This window comes from Teleopsis dalmanni, chromosome 1, assembly GCF_002237135.1.
Source record: "Teleopsis dalmanni isolate 2A chromosome 1, ASM223713v2, whole genome shotgun sequence".
NCBI lineage: Eukaryota > Metazoa > Arthropoda > Insecta > Diptera > Diopsidae > Teleopsis > Teleopsis dalmanni.
In genome coordinates, this window is record NC_051846.1 from 200,403,291 (window position 1) to 200,423,792 (window position 20,502).

At 27.9% G+C, this 20,502-nt stretch overlaps 1 protein-coding gene across 5 annotated transcripts in view; it reads left to right on the forward strand.

The window, feature by feature from the left end:
• The window catches only part of LOC119671269 (zinc finger CCCH domain-containing protein 13-like), a 379,289-nt gene that overhangs the window by 342,388 nt on the left and 16,399 nt on the right, over window positions 1-20,502 (forward strand). For 2 of the 5 annotated variants that reach the window (XM_038081818.1, XM_038081822.1), the window contains exon 4: window positions 2,727-2,777. The exons of the other annotated variants lie outside the window; for them this stretch is intronic. The gene's annotated coding sequence lies outside the window, so the exon portion shown is untranslated. The remainder of the gene's footprint in view (window positions 1-2,726; window positions 2,778-20,502) is intronic. 5 annotated transcript variants of the gene reach the window in all.

Sequence of the window (20,502 nt, forward strand, 5' to 3'; positions counted from 1 at the left end):
AAAATTTCTTACCTCTAACAGATTTTTTCAAAATAAAGAAGTGTTAAAAAATTTCAAAAAAAGGCAAAATTAAGACATAAAAAAAAATTACGAAACAATAAAAAACGACAAATTTTTACGAAATTTTTAGCCCACGCAATGGACGCGCCACTGATCTCGGGTCACTTGGACTGACTGTGATTTGCGCATTTAATTAGAGCTCCATTATCAGTGACAGAAAATAATGTATACTTTTTTCTTCTTTTTTTGATTTCAAGTTATAATTAAAAAAATAAAAAATCTGCGAAAAGCGTGACTTTTTGTAGAAACAAATATTTAAAAATATTTTACGACATAAAACTAATATTTTGTAATAGTAGATTTGTATTTTATACGAAATCTCAGTCTTTTAATAATTTTTATTGTATGTAAATATTTAGTTTGTTTTTAGTTGAGTGTTTCAGTTTAATGTGCCTAATAGATTTTATATACTTACTTACTTACTTAGTTGGCCATTACTGATATACGTCGTCCTTGGCAGCGTCGAGTAGCCTTCGCCTGTCAGCCCGATTAGTTGCTTGCTGTCGCCAGTTGTTAATACCGACCGCCCCCAAATCGTTGGTCACCTGGTCCTTCCACCGAACACGCGCACGTCATCTACCCGCATTTTCTATCTGCAGATACCGAATTAAACACCTTTCTAGCCAGAGGTGGAAAGGTCACCGAAGCCGCTGAATTTTTATGCGCTTAACTATATCAATGTCGCGGTATAGCTCATACAGCTCATCGTTCCATAATTCGATACATTTCGCCAACGCGAAAGAGACAATAGATCTTCCAAAGAATTTCTCACTCGAATACTCCTAACGCCTTCTCATCACTGTTGGTATTTGTTCAACCTTCTGCACGCTATAGCAGGACAGTCATAATAAGAGATTTGTAGAGTGTGATTTTTGTTTGTCGTGAGATGGCTTTATTTTTCAATTACCTGTTTAGCCCTAAGTAACATCTGTTGGCAAGAGTGATTCTTCGTTGAATCTCTAGGCTGGCGTCGTTTTTGGTGTTTAAGCTGATTCCTAAATAACAAAAGTCTTTTACAACTTTGAATTTATAAGTGTCGTATAACAATTGATGTAGGACCCAAGACGCTCAGGAGAGTTGTTTGTTGGCAGAAAGTACTTTGTTTTGTAGATTTTATATACAAAAATATAAAGTTGTATTTATGGTATAATAAGCTCAGTATACTCAACGTCGGAACAGTGAACAATATAATATTAAAACTAACAGGTTACTAACACCGCGTTATCAAGGTGTCAAGGCGTAAAGAGGTGTCAAGGGGTTTTAAGAATACCTCGAGTTAAGAAAGAGTAAAAGTGCTTAAGTGCACTGGCTCAAATAGCTTCAACATAATAATATAAAACCATTTAACAGATTTAAGTAATTCTAATAAACTAATATTTGGTATTACTTTTAGAGTTTGATTTATTTGATTTTAATGTAATATTAAACGGCTCAAAAATATTTATGAATCTAAACTTATATATTTATAGAACTTAAAATTCTTTATTTGCAGTTTTGTTGTTGACATTTACAGTATTTGCAAATATTGTATAAACTAAATTAAGTTCATAGTCAAGTTAATTTAAAAAAATGCAAATTCCCATAATTAGAAATAAGTCCAATATAAAATTAAAATGCGGAAAAATAGCGAAACAATGTATTTCGCTATACACAATTTTTATTTAATTACAAACCACTAATAATCGAGACGAAATGTCAGACAAATGTTTGCCATTGTCATCACGTACTACGTAATCTACGTAAGTTTTGTGACCACTGACATAGTCTCAGAAATAGATGCTCCAACATGCAAATTGCTGCCAATATGAGAAGTTGAACAAAAAGCCTCAAAGTGGTACATACTAGACAAGAGCACTTCAATCCACAAAAATAGCAAGCGGAAAAAAATGCAATTTAATGTGTATCTTGGCTGTTACATAGTCAGTCGGTTGTAGTTGCAATTTTTCGCAAAGTCATGTGACTGACTTACACTTCAAGTGATACGAGTACCAAGTGTAATTGCTACCCTCGTCATCATTATACAGTAACGAATTTAATAAGTGCAAAAGCCTGAATTAAGGCAACCTTTTACGGTACTATTTAAGTGGAATTCATTGCTGATATTGTTGTTGTGGAAGTTATGATCTTTGTCTTACCATAAGCTAAAGGCAGGCACTGAGGATGTCTTTAAAGGTGACATGAGAAACAACTACAATTTAAGTTAGTAGATAGTTTCTTTGTATATACACAAGTATATATTTTTTGTTAATTTTAAATTGTGTTACTTTGTTTTGGCTTTTGCCTGCTGTCTTTGGGTAACGTTCATCACGTTTACAGATGCAATTCCGCAGATAACCGTTGTGCTTTGTTCAACAACACAGTTACATAATCTTAAAAGCAACAACTGCAGCTATTATTATATAGAAAACGAAAAATAATGCGAATTTACAAAAATGCTAAAATAATACCACAGCGCTACTCTTTATTTCTTTACATCAGCCGGGTTTATTTCAGAGTTGCAATCTTTAGAATGTGGGTCAAATACTTGGTTTCATATTACATTGAAAAATCGAAAAAAATGAAAATTTGCACATATTAACTATTGCGCTATAATTTTTTTCTTTTATATTTAAATATATAATATTATTATATACCATTAATTAATTTCTATAAAATTTCTATTTTAGTTTACAATAACATCATTCATGCTGTTAAATTTGCTATTGATCTTGACACGAGTAAGTATATTTTTTCTTAATATAATAAGTGATAATAATATTAAGTTTTGTTATTTTCATATTTTCATATTTTTAATTTTAAAGTTAAATTTAAATTTATTTCCATTTAAAATGAAAGTCTCTTCACGCTCATAAAATGTTTAGTGTAAGTTATTATTGGTCACATTTGGCCCCTATTAGATATAATAATATATTTTATGTGCTTGTTTATATTTCATATTTTTTTATGTTTCAAAAACTAATTATTAAAAATAATTTATAGAGCCTTCAAGGAGCCTAAATTTATTATCTTTTACGGATAATATTTAAAAACTATATATTTACACAATCGTAAAAAACTGTAGGCTTTCATAAACATATTTGTTTATCTTTTATTATTAACACACTCTTCACATATATATTGAGTAAAGCAAATAAGAATATTAACAATATTTCTGTAATTTTTGTATCATACTGAAGCATATGTCGAAAAATAAATATTTTGAATCAATTCGGATATTTAAACCAATCTAATAAGGTCTATGAATACACATGTCGATTTTTGTTTACAAATTTCTAAGCACCATTAAAAAAATATAGATTTTCTAATTTGAAGAGTTTTTTAGATAGACTTCCAAAACCCCTGTGTGAAGAGTATTTAAACTACAGCGAAGCCAATACTAACTTGCTTACATATTTCAATTTATTTTCAAGTCACATAAGTTAATAGCATGTATTAAAATTTAAGTTTAGTTAAAGTGGTAAAAAAGTAGTTATTTATTTTAATTTTTATTTTAGTTTTCTTTTAAAAGTTATTTTGTTATTGTAGGGTAAAATATTTTGTATCCAAAATAAAACTTTTTTACAGATTATATAGAAGGTAGAGATGCTTTTGAAATTGTAAAATTTTCATATTTTTTGTGACTTTTAAATATATTAACAAATTTAATAGAGCACAAATATTTATAGGTTTTAAAAAATAAATTAATATTGCAAAATAACTCTAAAGTCTTTAAACCTAACAAAAGACTGAAGCAACATACTTTTTTAGTTTACATGCATAAAAACTTCACAAGCCTTTAAGGCAACATCAGAAATGAAGTGAAAATCTGCAATATTGAATTTAAAACATTTTTATGCTGCAATAGTTACAAAAAGACTCAAATATTTGCAAGAATGAAAAAATGTATCTTAAAATCGAAAGTCAAGTAGAAGATAAAAGATAAAAATCAATAATGGTCAGCAGGTCTGATTGTAGAAACAAAAACCGTCGTCCTTCAAGCTAATAAAATTTTAAGTATTCCATTTATTATACAGCCTATCACGAAACTATACTGAAACCGTACACAGCATTCCGTGTCAATCAGCAACATCACTCACAACAACAGCAACAACAATTTTTTAGCGGCGATATCGGCAACACTACAATCAAGCTTTGAGTAGTAATACCTTAATTTCTTTTCTTTGTTTTTTTTTTTGGCAATAAATAATAATAAACACTAAATGCAGCGCAATCAGCCGACATAGCAGCCGCACCTTTGATATCAGCTATATTGGCTTAATGAAGTTTCAACCTGCAAAGCGCAACTTGTGCTTGAATAAAACTACCTAAAAAACATACCTTGATTCACTTGCTGCGTGAAAAATGCTTTTTCATTGCAGCACATTTCTTTAGGTTTTCAGATTCAAGATTTCATCTCCATTACGAAAGATTTTCGCAGTACACAAAAGCGAATGTACTTTTATTCCACTATACCTCAACGACTATAGTTCAGGTGATATAAATTTCTACATACATATAACATACGTATATGAGAGTATATATTAAGATACTTTATTCGTACACAACTTTTTACTTTATGCCCAACTTGTTTGGTTGCCTGTCACGTTGCGATTCGGTGAAATTCTTTGCGAAATAATGTATGAGATTGCAGTACGGCTCAATATATAACCCAGTGTTTGGCGTGGCATATGCTGCGTTCGTGTTGCAGTTATGTTGCTACTCGTTTATACAATAAAAGGCAAAAATCGAATTTTGTATACAATAAATAAATTTTTTTTCTCAATTTTTGTAACTTTCATTGATTAATTTCATGCCATTACTTAAGCATTTTTATCTGACTGCCTGCAAACACATATATGAACTTTTTACTTGTAATGCTTATGAAATAATTTCACTTTTAATCGCAATTTCAGAAAAAACACAAAAAGTGCAATTTGTGCCCATAAAAAAATTTTTTTTTGGAATTACTCTCATTTTTTTATATTTAAATTTTATAACACTTGGCGTGAGAATTTCTCTACAATTATCTTATCAAATACGTATCATTTCTTTAAAAACACAACCATACATATTTTTATTAAAATCATGTATAAGAGGAAATTAAAATTATTAGAAGAAAAAATATTTTTGTAAGAAGGTATATATAATCATGATCATCAAACATATAGACACACAATTCTTCAATTCACTCTAGAGCTTCTCCAATATGAAAATCACCAAAATACTTTCAATCTTCAAAGCTTTTGGAAAATTATTAAACGCACAACCCTATTTCCAAAGTGATGAGAATGATGGAATCAAAAAGTTTTTAGAACAATCTGATGATGTAAGGTATTTGAATTTCAACTTGATTGAGATACTAAGATTAAGATTAAGAACTAAGATTAAGATACAAAGATATTATTTTACCAGAACGTAGACATTTTACATGCATATTTATTATTAATTCTGATCATTTTTATATAAAAATGTATTAAATTAAATGGTATATAAATTATAAGAGAGTACACAAATTATAAGATAGTTTGTTTATAACATTGTATTTGTCCGAAGAAGAAGTTATAGTCTTATTAAATATTAGCAATACCAATAATCTCTACAAATTTATGACAAGTGTCTTAAGTGTTAAAGAAGATTAAATTTTGAAGACTTTATATGAATTTTTATTATATGTAAATAATATTCACCACTTTTTGTATGCTAATCTAAGACACAACAAATATTTAGTATTTGTATCAACTATAATTTTTATAAAATTGTATAATTTTATGTAAGTGCTGTACAAATTTTTTTGAATCAATAATAAATATATATATATATAACATTGTAAAAACTATCTAAAATTTTTATATATGAATAAATCTGGAAATCCAAAATTCTCATTGAGTTATCCCGTAGAGATATCAGTCTTTTGGTAGGTTTACTTACAGGTCACAGTAAACTAGGGAACCGTGCTAGAAGATTAGGTCTCCCTAATTAGTCTCAATCAAATCTGTCGCTGTGGGGAAAAGGATGAGAGTGCCTCTCATCTACTATGTTTTTGTCCAGCTCATGTACGGCAACGATTCAATACTTTAGGAGCCCCCTTTCATGAGGATCTTGACCAATTACAAAACCTGACACTAAATAGGAACCGTGCTAGAAGATTAAGTCTCCCTTTCAATGAAATCTGTCGCATCTGTCGCTGTGGGGAAAACGATGAGAGTGTCTCTCATCTATTATGTTTTTGCTCAGTTCATGCACGGCGACGATTCAATACTTTAGCAGCCCCCTTTCTTGAGGATCTTGACCAATTACAGAAACTGACATTAAATAGCATTTTATGCTTTGCCAAAGGTTTTAAGTGGTTTTAAACCCTGAGTTTTTCCTATATATACGGTAACAGAATGGGCCAATAGGCTTAAGTGGATCCACTAGGGATCGCCGATATAACCTAACCTAAATCTGATTTCATCTGTCAACTATTGGATGCATTATTATATTGATATATTATAATATTAATGGCCAAAGTGTTTAATTCAATTTAAAAATAGCAGTACTAAAAAACAGTTACTCCTCTAAGTGAAACTTATACATTACTTTGAACTATTTTTATTTTAAAATAAAAATAATGTTGATATTTGATTGTGGAATTTGGAATTTTTAAAACGAGTGATATCCATAAATATTATCATAAATAATATGATTTACATTTACTACTTTTTTATCTAAAAACATTGATTGCGGTTAATAATATAACTAAGTATTTACAATTTACTTTTTCTTTCAGTTACATTATCTGTAACTGTTATCGCCACACTTAATATGCGGTTAAAATGAACATTTTGCATTCACAAAATGTATTTAAGTACTAAGTAATTCATAAAAATTGGCAATTAACTAAAAATTTTATTAATAATTTCGCAATGAAATAAATTATAAAATTAAATGTTTGTGTTGTAATTTAAATTTTTTTCGTGCAAATTTCAAATAATGTATCCACATTAGTTGAATTATTGCCATAAATTAGCTTATCTGTGCTGCGGCTGTGCTCGCCAAATACTTTTCATACACTTCATACACGCTGACGTATACGCAACCTGTGCAGCGCAGGCAGGTACTCATACTTACATGAGTTAGTATGCATGTAAAGACACTGCAACGACGTTACTAAGACAGCATTAAATGGCTAAGACCGCAATTGATATAAGTCAAAGTCAAAACGAAAAGCACTTTCACCTTCATGTCAAGCTCGAATCAAGTCAATCGGCTTTAGTTATATTGATATGATGCCAGTGCCGATTACATTTATCTCTTGAATTTAGATTTGGATTTATTTGTTTAATTAATTTCAAAGACAATCACATGTTTTAATCTCATAACATTAGGTGAAAGAAAAAAGAAAAGTATATGAGGACTCCTACTTGACCTTAGTGTTTTACAGAAACCAATTACAATAGAGTTTTCCAAATAGGTAAGCCTTTTAGAGTTAAAACGAATACCTTTATGTAACCGATTTCATTTCTATTATGTAGCCGATCAGAGAAAACATGTGTATATACAAACAAATATATATATAATTAAAGATAAAAGTATCAGTTTAATTTAACAAAGTTAGTTCGTTCATCAGAGAAAAATATGCCATAAAAATAACTAAGAATACTCATACGTAACAAACTACTTGTGCGTTGAGCCAATAAAATAAACATATCGCAATAATAATGATATGCAATATAATGATTAACTAAACTTCTATTATTAACCAACAAAATGTACAAATAAATGTCGATAAAATCGTAGTCGTACGAGTACAAATAGTTGTTCAGCAAACCTACTCGTAAATCTATTATTTGTCTCACCGTTACGAATGTTTGAAGGTTAAATGCAATTTAAATTCATTTAAGTATTCATTTTGTAAGTATTTCTTTATTAATTTCTACATAACTAAGCGTGTATAATTCAGTACTTACTAATATTTTCTACAATTTGTTTAATTCAATGCATTTATCAAATGTTTAGTGTTTATTTATCTGATTATAATTTGAGTGGCACATCTAACTCTTTAACTTCACGGCATTAAATGCCCATTTTCACTTACTCGTATGTATCTGGCATACGTTAATTGTTAAATTTATCAATTAAACTTGTAATTAATTTACATAGTCGAAATCTTTGGCAAGCATCGTTTTATTCACATTTACTTGGTATAAGTTTTCATCAGATATGCGTGTCACTTTCAATAAAAGTTGGGTAAATGCACTTGAGTAGTGCTTCATGTTGCTGCATAATAATGAGCTACGAGTATAAAAAGTTGAAAGATTGTTGAACGGTGATCGGTGATCGGTGATCAGTGATCACCCTTTCGTGTTTTGGCATTTGTTTCACCAACAATCGAATATTATTTCTTAATATTGGCCTTGGTATATGGATACTACACAAATAATATAAATTAATTTTTTGTACTTTTGTACTGTACTTTTCAATTAATTAAAAAAAATTTACTAAAATTAACCATTATTAATGTTTTTTATGATTTTTAAAAATTTTCATATGTATTTTATACTTTCTACTTTTAATTTAGAAATCATAATTAAATATATCAACCATCTATAATTAAGAGCCTTTGGGAAGCAATAGGTTAGAGGCACAGAAACACCCGTTTCAAATTTCTCACCTTTGAATTTCTAACAATCATGAACTTTATAGTTTATCTCATAAATTTCGTAAAGTGCAAACATAATTTTTCATAATTTCTTACTTTATTGCATCTTGATTGACGAAGCTTGAAAAAAATTTATTGAACAGTTTTTTCAATAGTTAAAATAAGTAATGAAAAAAGGCTTTTGTATCTATAGACGTATATATTATAATATAGAAATTACAATTGTTAAATATATTAAGTTAACACGAGTTATTGACAGTGTTAAGTCAGTAGTCAAAATCTGAGTCTTTATCTCTAATATGACAGAATTTAAGTTCAAGATTAATTATTAATATTTGGTACGATCTAAAATAATATTGTTAAAAAATCTTATTTATAAGACCGGCATTAAAGCTTTGGTAGTATAGTCTATTTTCAGAAAACATACCTCAAAGTAAGTAAGATAGATTAATATAAAGTCAAACATGCAGAAATTGATTAAGAATGCATTAAGTTAGAGGAGTCTTAAATATAAAGCTAATAAATATAGATCATGTCATAATCGAATCAGAATTATTCAAAAAGTGTTGCAAAGAATCTGAAGCGATGTCGAGAGAGATCATATCAATGCTGTTAAAATGATTTTCAGATGGTACTTGAAGTAAAGTTCAATTAACTAATAAACTAAAATCTTTGAGAACATCTCTGTTTAAATATAACAAATCAAAAATAAGACAAATCCATTGAACGTAGAGAAAAATGTAGGCAAGTGTGTAAGAATTCGACCTCAAACCTAACATTTTCCAGTAATCAAGCATAGTAAAGGCGCACGGTTTTCGCAACAACCCACCAAAAACTAATTCAAGACTAAACAGTTAGCAAAAATTGTTAATTAATTTTTCAGATACCAGAAATTGTAAACATCACCTAGGTCAGGTTACGTTAGGTTATACCGGCGATCCCTAGGGGATCCACTTAGGCCTATAGGCCCATTGTGATACCGTATTATTGAGAAACCATTAGCTAAAACCATCTAGAACCTTTAATAAAGCTTACGATGCTATATAGAGGGTGGTCTTGAAGTTCGTCAAGATCCTCAAAAAAGAAAGCCCCTAAAAATTTAAGGCGTCGCCACGCATATGCCGAACAGAAACAAAGCAGGTGGGAGGCACTTTCGTCATCCTCACCACAACTGCGGCAAAAATGGTTGAACGGTAGATTCAGTCTTCTAGCATGATTACATAGAATACAATGACCTGTTAGTAAACCTACTACAAGACTGATATCTCTACGGGACATCTCTAAGAGACATCACCTATATATCATCTATATATAAGAAATAAATTATCTATCCAGAAAAGAAGACTATGAACATAAACATGCATTGAACTTTGTAAGTGTAAACAGTTTTTATTAATCCTATCTCACTTCTTGTTGAGTGAAATTTACTTGTAGTCAAATTCGATGAGAAGAATAATAAGCTGCTTGATATATATATATATATAAAAACTACATTAAGAGTGGCGGTCTATTTAATAAAATGGAACAAGGAATAACTATACTGACAGTAATTAAACTTAAGATACATTATGCATGCATTTACATTATTCTCATCAGGAAACCTAGAGTCTCTATTACTCAAATATCTCTCCGATATTCAACCTATTCTATCATTTCAATATGCTAGAATTTTTTAACTTGACAGAATTCAGTATTTATTCAGTAGTCGATGAAACATCTTGTTACATTTTATATGACTACAATCGTTTCTGTAAAGAAGATATTGGCAGAAGAATGTTATACTTTTGATTACGAAGTTGTTGTATTATAAGATTTAGTATGCTCTGCTATATCAAACACCACTGACTCTATTCTGTTCCATTTTAATACCATAATAAAGTTAGTAGTAATAGTTAGTACTTTAAAGCCTTTAAAGGCTTTAGTACTTTAGTTAATACTTTAAAGGAAGTGCCACTTACCAACACTATGTCCTGTTTCAGTGTTATCGATGATAAGATTGATATCTAATGATAAGATTGGTATGCTTAATTGCATTAAATAAGCTTTAGTAATAGTTTAAACAAACATAATACATTTGAGCCAACTTTAAACACAAACTTCACGCTTCCCTGTTTCTTTAGCATTAAAATATTTTTTCTTTCACTTTAATTTATTTAATTTTACAGTTGAATTTCTTTAGTAGAATAATGAGAGGAACAGTTAGCTTAAGTAAAGTAAAATGAAGTTAGCAACAATTGTAATTAAATCTTTAATATGATTTAATGACTTAGAAAGTATGAGTGAGTTTTCAACTATTTTGAACCTCTAGTGTTTGCTTTCAAGCTCTACTCCTGATTGCATAATGGCATTGCTGCTTAATTGTTGTTGCTGTAGTTATCTCACTACACTCCGTATAAAATAATTTTTAATCATTAGTTTAAATACATTATTTTACATGGTAAAGAGTAGGAATTCTAGTGGTAATGTGAAGTTTTCACAACGACCAAGAACTATGCGCAATTATTTTAATGAAAAAATGTAATAAATTTGCAAAGTGAATAAAATAAAACTTACACATTTGCTTTCATAATTCGTTGATTAATTTTATCTCATGAATCTGATGAATCTAATTTGTATATTATATGTAGTAAACATGCGATACTAGAGTTTTTATTTTAAAAATTATTATACTGAAATTATGTACAAATTATAGTTTTGTATTAAAAAATAAGTAAGAAATCAATTGTGAGATCCAAATATATAAAATTTCAAATAATAATATATTAGATGGCTATTTTAGAAGGTGTTAGCAATTTCGTTACTTTTAACAACTATATCACCATTATAAATTGGTAATTCGGTTCTTTAAGCAAAAGCCATGGTTAAATCCAGCCGGTTTGGTTCAAACACTTTAGAACTTCTCATTAATATTAATTTTCAGTAACTTCATATAAGTTCGTATCGTTGAAGATCCGTTTACCTAAAGTAGCTGCTCTCTATCTCCAAAGAGTATAAAGGAATTTATCCAATCAATAGTAAAAAAATATTCCTCTTCCGTCATCTAGTTGAGACTAGTTAAGATAGTATATACTGTCAATCTACTCGCCTGTTTTCCTATAGGACATAAGACAAAGGATTGTACCCAGTCCATGGGATCCCATTAGTCTTGCTTTCTGCAAGACCACCATCTTATTCACTATTTGATCCACTATTTGATCCACTATAAATCCACTATTTGAAAAATTTGGTATTTGTATTGATAGTCTATTAAAGCGCATTAAATGGAGTAAACACTAGTTTTTGCAAAACCTTATTACATATTCTTTTCAATACGGCAGGTGAAGCGCTGGCAAATCCTTCTTTATTTCGTAGATTTTAACTTCAAATGGGTCAAATAAAGCGTTATGGGCAGCTTTTTCTGGTATAGCGGTCCCATTGTTGGAAAGCGGTTCAATAGCTCATTTCTGATTGAAGTTACTGTCGAATCTCCACAAAAACGATGAGCTAACATGCAACATTTAAAACAACTCGAGAATGACGAAAAATTATCTTTTGGGAATAATGCACAATTACATATAATGAAAGATATATGCGGAGCAGTTCACAATCCTGCTGGCAAGCGATTCCCATCAACGTTACCGGTTATCCGTTGATAAAATTAACACTTATCTTAAATCATCGTATTCATGGCAAGATGTGATTCTAAACTGAAACATTCAAGCATTATAATATATATATATATTTATATATATTATATATAGGTATCGAGTTTTTTATATAACTATAACTATAACTATAGTTGAAATTGACAAAATTTAATGATGAATTGTCTGTCAGCTGTCTGAGCAATCTGTAAAATTACAACACCTATAAAATGTTTAATAAATAACATTTTACTGTTTTTTCTTTCAAAATATTCTACATTTTCTGATGTGGAAAAAGTAATATGCCTCAAAGCACAGTAAATTCTGAAAGAAATATGTGTTTTATGCATTCTTAACTTTGAAGGCGCGTATAAATTTACGTCTTATGTACAGCTAAATCGGCGTACATCTAAGCTTGTAAAATGTCAAAGATACAAAAGATTTAATACACAAGCTTTTAGCAAGAAATGATTTTTCTATTCTAACATTGAAATATAGTAGTACGGTCAAGTTCAATGACTTCGCAATATATTACTAAGCAAAACAATATATTACAGGTATTTGAAGATGTTTCTCTACTTTTAAAACTATACACAATGAATAAAAAAAATAAATATATTTATATATTTTGACTTATTCGCTGCCCACATTGAAAAACTCAATACTCAATACTATAATTTTAAATAAAAAAATATTTTAAATAATTATTTGCAAATAGAATAATCAAGATAAACACTTAAGTAAAAAAAATTCAGTTAATTGTCTGTCAGCACACGAGACAAAATAGAAACATGAGGCTTATTGATATTGATGTAGAAATATTTTAAATTTTCTCTAAACTATTTATTATTTAATAAATATTGTATATTAAGAGCTTAACGCTACGACATTGAACATCATTAAAAAATTGTTAACGGAATAAGTTAAATAACAGAATTTTTTTTATCTTGAAAATTGAAGTTAAGCTTACAACTACCGTTGAATCCAAGAGACAATGTACAAAAATTAAAGTAAATAACTGCCTTACCTAAATACTCAATGGACTCGGAGTCTTATTTAGAACTTAAGCCATGCATGCCAAGCGTTTAAGCACAAATCTGTAAGTAAAAACATCACAAATTTGTATGTAGACACATTAGATGTCAGTGTGCAAAAAGGTGCAAAAAAGCACTTAATTGTGTATACGAAAGAATTGTATAAACACAAATACTCGTAACAATCACATAACTTAACAATAAAATTGAGGTCAGTAGAGTTTTCAGCTCAACCAAACAAAACACTTCAAAACCGACAAGTGTTCAGATACGAAGTTATTGGCGTATAGAACGTTCAGCTAAAGCGAAGTAAAACGTCAGTTAAAGTCATGCACCTTAATTTTAATTATATCTGTACCCACACAAAATACTTTTTAAGTATTTTTATGTAAAATTCTTTACAATTAAACTACAAGAACAAGAAAGAAAAAAAATTATTGTGGTTTGTACTCTACAGATAGCATACGAAGACTATGAGGAACTACAAATCATTAAGCAATATATAACAATATATATATAACATCTTATTTGATGTACAATTTAAACTTAATATCTTCAGATAATACCTACTATAAAGTAAATAAAAAAGATAAGCAAACTATTCAAATACATTTTTCATTAAACGAACTACTCACTTTTTGTACATCTTAACATATATTCAATAAATTAATTATTAATCTGTAAATGTAATATGATATCTCAGTAATATACACAGTGAAAGCTCTGTAAAAGGGACATTATTATAAATGATGTTGCTATGAACTTTCGTCTCTTCTAAGCTGACTCTATAAATAAAGAAATGTTTCTCTGGCTGTTTAAGTTCCTTGATGCATTGAAGTTGTTTAAACAGCTTTCAGATGAACATTCATATATCTTAAAAATAATAAAACTTTTGTTGTTGTCTTTTTATTTCTATTCCAACCCTTCTAACTTTTAATTAGTTTCTTTTCGTCATAAGACGCGTCACTTTCGACAAAAAAATTAATATTAAAAAATAAAAAAGTTATTTATATTATAGTCTTATAATAAACTTGTCTTTGATTTCATTTTGCCCACAGAAATTTATTATCTAATAAATTCATATTAAATATGCATTATTAAAATGTATGAATTAAGAAATATAAGCCAAATTGAATATTTTATACTTTAAAATTAATAAAAACTATTAAAATGGTTTTAAGTGTTATAAGTTTACTTCTACGTCGTTTATGATGACTATTAAATTCAAATTAAATTTCTTAAATTTTAAATAAAAAGTAATAAATAATATTAAAAGTAAAAAAATAAATAAATTGCAATAGAGTAATATAATTTGTAAATCTTTTATTTTGTACAATTAATTGCTGTTGAAATAAATTAATTAAGATTCGACACAGTCCAGTATTCATATGCAACTATTAGCCTTAGCATAGATACTTTTCGGTTAAATAAAGTCAAAATTGTTAACAGGTGAACATTTTTCTACATATTAAATCCATTTATCTGTTTTATTATATTTTCAAAATAATTTTTGCACGGCTTTGCCATTTGAATTCAAGTTTATTCTGTAATTGTACAGCATCACATTCTGTACAACTACTTGGCTGACAAAATACAATGCAAGACCCAACCTGTCTACATACATGACGAGTACTCAAGTTGTTGTTTATTGTTCTGTTTTTTTTCTCTTTCATTTTTTCTATAACATAGTCAATTTGGCCGCAAGCAATTGACCAAGTTACGGTCACTCACTTCTGGCTAATAGTAATTAACTGTTTTATGGTTCTTTCAGATTTTGACTTACATTTTTCGAATGGGTAATATCTTTTAGAATGTCTTTCAATATTTCTAACCGCATGAACTTGAACAATTTCCGTTCGATTTAATTGCATGTTTAGTTTTTTTTTCATTTGTTTTTACTTGTAAATAAAACTTATTTATTAGTTGGAAATATTTAAGCTAAAAACTTAACATAAATACCACTCTATGAAGGTCATACGGAGTTAACATTTTCAAATGGTCTTTGTTATTAAGAACACCGAAAATATACTAACAATGGCAATGAGTTCACAATAGTAAAACAAAAGACTTAAGTAAAAAACTCGTTCCTTAAAATTTTCTTCAAATGCTTGCAATAATATTGGAGAATAAAAATTTTTACAATATTTCATTCTGAAAACAATTTCTATTAAATTATGAATTAAATTTTTTTTAATTTAAAATTTTATTTGTAACAATATATTTAAATATATTCATATAACTTTTATACCCTCATAGTAACAAACTATGCCTTTTGTATATAAAGTTTATTAAGATAACAGATATTGTGTACTTACTGTCTCCGAAAAAGACGTGTAATCAGTTCAGAGGGTAAAATTTTTTCAGTTCGATAAGACAAATCGATTAAACAATGTCTATTAATCAAACCTTACAGAACATGTATTACCACACAACATCGTTCTTCAACGCGTTTTTGTAGTAATGAAAGACAGTTTTCAAACAGACTTTTTAAGAATATGTATTCTTCAGAATAATCAATATCTATCCATTAGTTTCAGTATAAGATAAATGTTCAGAATTAATTTTTTATACTTTGGATATAGTCAAGGAGAGCATGTGAGGGCGGTGGCCTCTCCGTAAAAGTTTGACCAAAATAATATTTCATAATGAAAAGACTACTTATGAGGTTTTTGTATTTACAGGTAGCTATTTCTTTATAAAAAGGTGTATAAGAAGAAGATTTCTATTGCTATATACCTAAACATTATTGATTCAGATAGAACAATTTTATGAGAAACGCTATTATTTATATTTTATATATCGCTTATAGTACTCAAATAGGTTTTACACTACACACCCTTTATAAAAATAAAGTTGATGGCATCGGAATTGGTTTTTGTGAATATTTTGTCACCATTTTTAGTATCTAAAAATTTATTGTAGCATCATATACCGTTTGTAGAAGCAGAATCAATGACTTCAGACTAAACTTTATAAGCTAATGCTCTAGATACATTTTTTATTAGAATTGTTTTTTATTTATCTTTTATATATAAATATATATATCTTTTATATTTATCTTTTTATATATTGTTTATCCATAATGTGACTAAGTAATAATGTGATGTAATGAGTTTACAAATTTTTATTAGAGATCTCTAAATACTAATTTGAATAAAACTAAAGTTAATTTATTTAATTGATAGGTTTGAGATTATTTAATTTGTTAGACTAATTTATCTGTAAATCACCATTTGACAACTTTGTTTCCTCACAAACTAAACATTAAAAATAAACAATTCTTAATGTGAAAAGTAATTTAATGCATAAATCAAAACAATTTAATAGATATTATTATTACATAATCATTTAACAAACAATTTTTTTTTTTGTATCTATATATGTATACAGCATAAATCGGCAAATTATAAACACGTTTTGTAACTTAAGTAACAAATTGATTATTTAAACAAATTCAATTGAAGTTTAACTGCATGTGAAATATATGCTTGATTTTTGCAACACTTTCACTTTGACAATTACAAATTTACTGTTAAATGTGAATTGATTATGCATAGCAAACCGAACCAAAATATAAATAAAATAAATTTATAAATAAAATACATAAATCCGCAGCTAAAAATTACAGATCGCAGAGTAATATGAAAACTAATACATGTCAGTCGAATCAGATATCAATCGAGCTCTGTGTGTAGATTTAAAAAAAAACTTATAGTAAAAATAATTAATTTTATTCGCTAAGAATTTCCTTATATATTATTAATGTTTCTTCAATATATGTAAGTTTAAATCTCTGATGCCATTATTATACATTCATATAAATTAAACGTTTCAAGAAATATGATATATGGGGTATTGTCCTAACAACAACAAATTTTACTTAGTATTTTATAGTGTTATTAATAATATTATTTTTAAGAAAAGAAAAATTTAATTATTAAATTTTGAATTTGTTTCTTGACCTGATTTTTTTTAATAATGTTTTTTATATTTTTCTATCCTGCTATAGGTCACTTTTTGTTAAGATTAAAATTAAACATTTGTTTAATATTTTTTATTATACATAAAAAACATTATTGAAAAATTTAATTAAAATTATAATTTTCCTAAGCTATTTCATTATATGCTATATAAAATAAATTCAAAATAAATCATATAGGTATCAATAAAAAATACATCTATTTAACCTTATCCGAGAAGAATGATATTAAAGTATACAAATATGAACATAAAAAGTTGTTAAAGTTCGATTTATACCATGGGCTAATCCAATGAGGGACATTAGATAGTGCTCTTCCTTAAACGTTTAGTCTCTCCTAAGTAACGTTTTATAATGAAAACAAAGTTCATGGGATAATGAATCATGGGATGTTGAAATTAGATTTCCAATTTGATGTACTTGATTGTTTTATTATGATATACTAATAAATATTAAGCAGAATAATTTTATTGATTATATAGGTATATAGGTTATATAGATATACAGAGATCTCTAACATATCTCTAGCATATAGGTATGTATGATCCTTCGCCTTACACGCTTAAGATTCATACCAACTACATAAATCAATCAAACTGTAACAGTAACAGAGATAGAGTTTCAATCGTTTTTGACTAAAAATATCTTTGAGTAAATAATGCCATCCAGTAAGAACATATTTACACAGTGTGCTATACAGGTCTAAAAACATAATACTATAGTAACAACTTATACTAATTGTTTACTTCTACTTAAATGTAAATACTATTTTTATATTATTTATATACTGTACTATTTTGAGTATATTATAAATAAATTAAAATAACATAAAACTATTTGGCATTCTATTATAGTTTTTTATAATAAGGAATCATAAGATAAAATATAATAAAAATTTGATTTTATTATTGTAATAAACGTAGACATTCATATCATTTTATACTTTTTACTACACATATTTACTTTTTAGAACTTGTTTATAAAACCATCAACCATGTAAAAATATTTTTAGACTGCGAACACCTAAAAATTTATGACTTAGAACAACGAAATGATTTCTAGATAAAAACTATCTGTAAAAAAAAATCACGTAATTTTTTAATTGCGAGTAAAACTTCATAAACTTACATACTGTTTGCATAAGATCTAATGTACATAGACTATGTAATTTCATTTATATTTTCAGTAACTCACATAATGATAGCATAAAGTTATTTCAACTTAATTCCAAGTAAAAATCATTCGTTGAGGTGTTCACTTTACTAAAATTCTATGTACCCACCCACTTAATAAATGCAAAATTATTTGAAATACGTCGGTCTTAATAATTATTCAGAAAATAGAGTATGAAAAAATATACTACACCTATTACTATTTACTACACCGATGTATATGTAAAATCACGTACTTACCGTCAATATAAAATATTAAATTGATTTTAATTCAAATAATATATAAGTGATCTCTTTTTTTAAAATAATATATTTGTGTTATTACTTTTAAACTTAAAAATTCTGAAAAAATCGTCAACTGAAGTGTAGTGATAATCATATAAAAAATCGGAAAATATATAAATTTCTAAACCAGCTAATTCAAAGTTCATATAAAAACATATGGTCGAAAAACCCATTGTATCTAGAGTAAAGTAGTGAAAAATTTTAGGGGGAATAAACACTAAAAACTCCCACATGTATACGTCACGGAAAATAAAACATACCACAAACATCACAATTACAAATTAAGGTAATCTTTAATGGATAGTATTTTAGGACTATTGAAGCAGTTAAAGGAAATTTATATATGGTTATTATAGAAGTTCTTTCATTCTTTAAATCATTCTCTTACTTGTATTTATTGTTGTTGCGATGTAAGACTGCGTGTATGTACATATATAAATTTAAGTAAATATTAAAATCGCTTAAGGTGATAGGTTACACCGGCGATAACTAGTGGATCCACTTAGGCCTATTGACCCATTGTGTTACCTTATATATAGGAAAAATCATCGATTAAAACCACCTCGACCCTTTTCCTGTAATTGATCAAGATCCTCAAGAAATGGGGCTCCTTTAGTCTTGAGTCGCCGCCGTGCACGAGCTGGGCAAAAACATAGTAAATGAGAGGCACTCTCATCGTCTTCCCCTTAGCTGCGACAGACTTGATTGAAAGGAAGAATTAATCTTCTAGCATGGTTCCCTAGTTTGAAGTGATCCGTAAGTAAACCTACCAAAAGAGCGACATCTCTACAAGGTATCTCAAAAATCACTAAAAAGTTTTTTATTGTTTGTTGTTGTGTTGGTATAATGCAGATAAGTAGATATCAAGTTAGTTGAAAAATAAATTTATTGTTTTCAATATAATATTATGTACAAAATGTTTAAAAGAGCAGCAACAAAGAAATATTTTATTATTATTAAAGCTTTGACGTGAAATCGCCCAGCGGCCGGTACTTCGGCCAGAAGAGTCCTATTGTGCCAATTTTACTATTGATTACACAAAACTCTTTAAAGCTTTGTGAACGAAGTCCAGAATCTAGTATTTCCTCATCTTTCAACATAATCTGCATTCCGAGTTAAACAAAGAAATAAGTGCAGTTTATAATAAATTTTATATTTAATTTAATAATATTAATTATTATTATATTATTAAATATTAATTATTATTAAATAAAATTAATAATATTCAATAATATTAATATTTTTTATATTGTCTCAGTTTTATAACTTAACATTTACATTTAACATGAAATATCAGTTCAGAGTTTTATTGACAAAATAATTATTTTCTTGACAAAATTTTCTTATACGATTACATTTATACGATTTATTATACGCAATGCTATATAATATAATTTTGTAATTGTGCAGTAGAGGAATTTTTTCAATCTAACCTATTTCACACTTACTAAAGTATTATGCTTTAAGTAATTGCTGTTATATGCTTTCATTTTTAAGCCAAGTTGCAACAAATTGAACCAAGCAAGATTGTGGCGGCTGTCAAGTTTATGGTTTTATTTCTAAATCTGTCAAGATTATATTTTACCCGAGTCAAATAATCTCAAGTATGAAACACTTTTTAAAAGTTTCTTAATCAGGTTGATTTCTTTCCGGCTTAAAAAGATTACATCCTACACAAAACAACTTGAAATCTTCAATGCAGGAAATTCAATTTTTCAATTTTTATGGA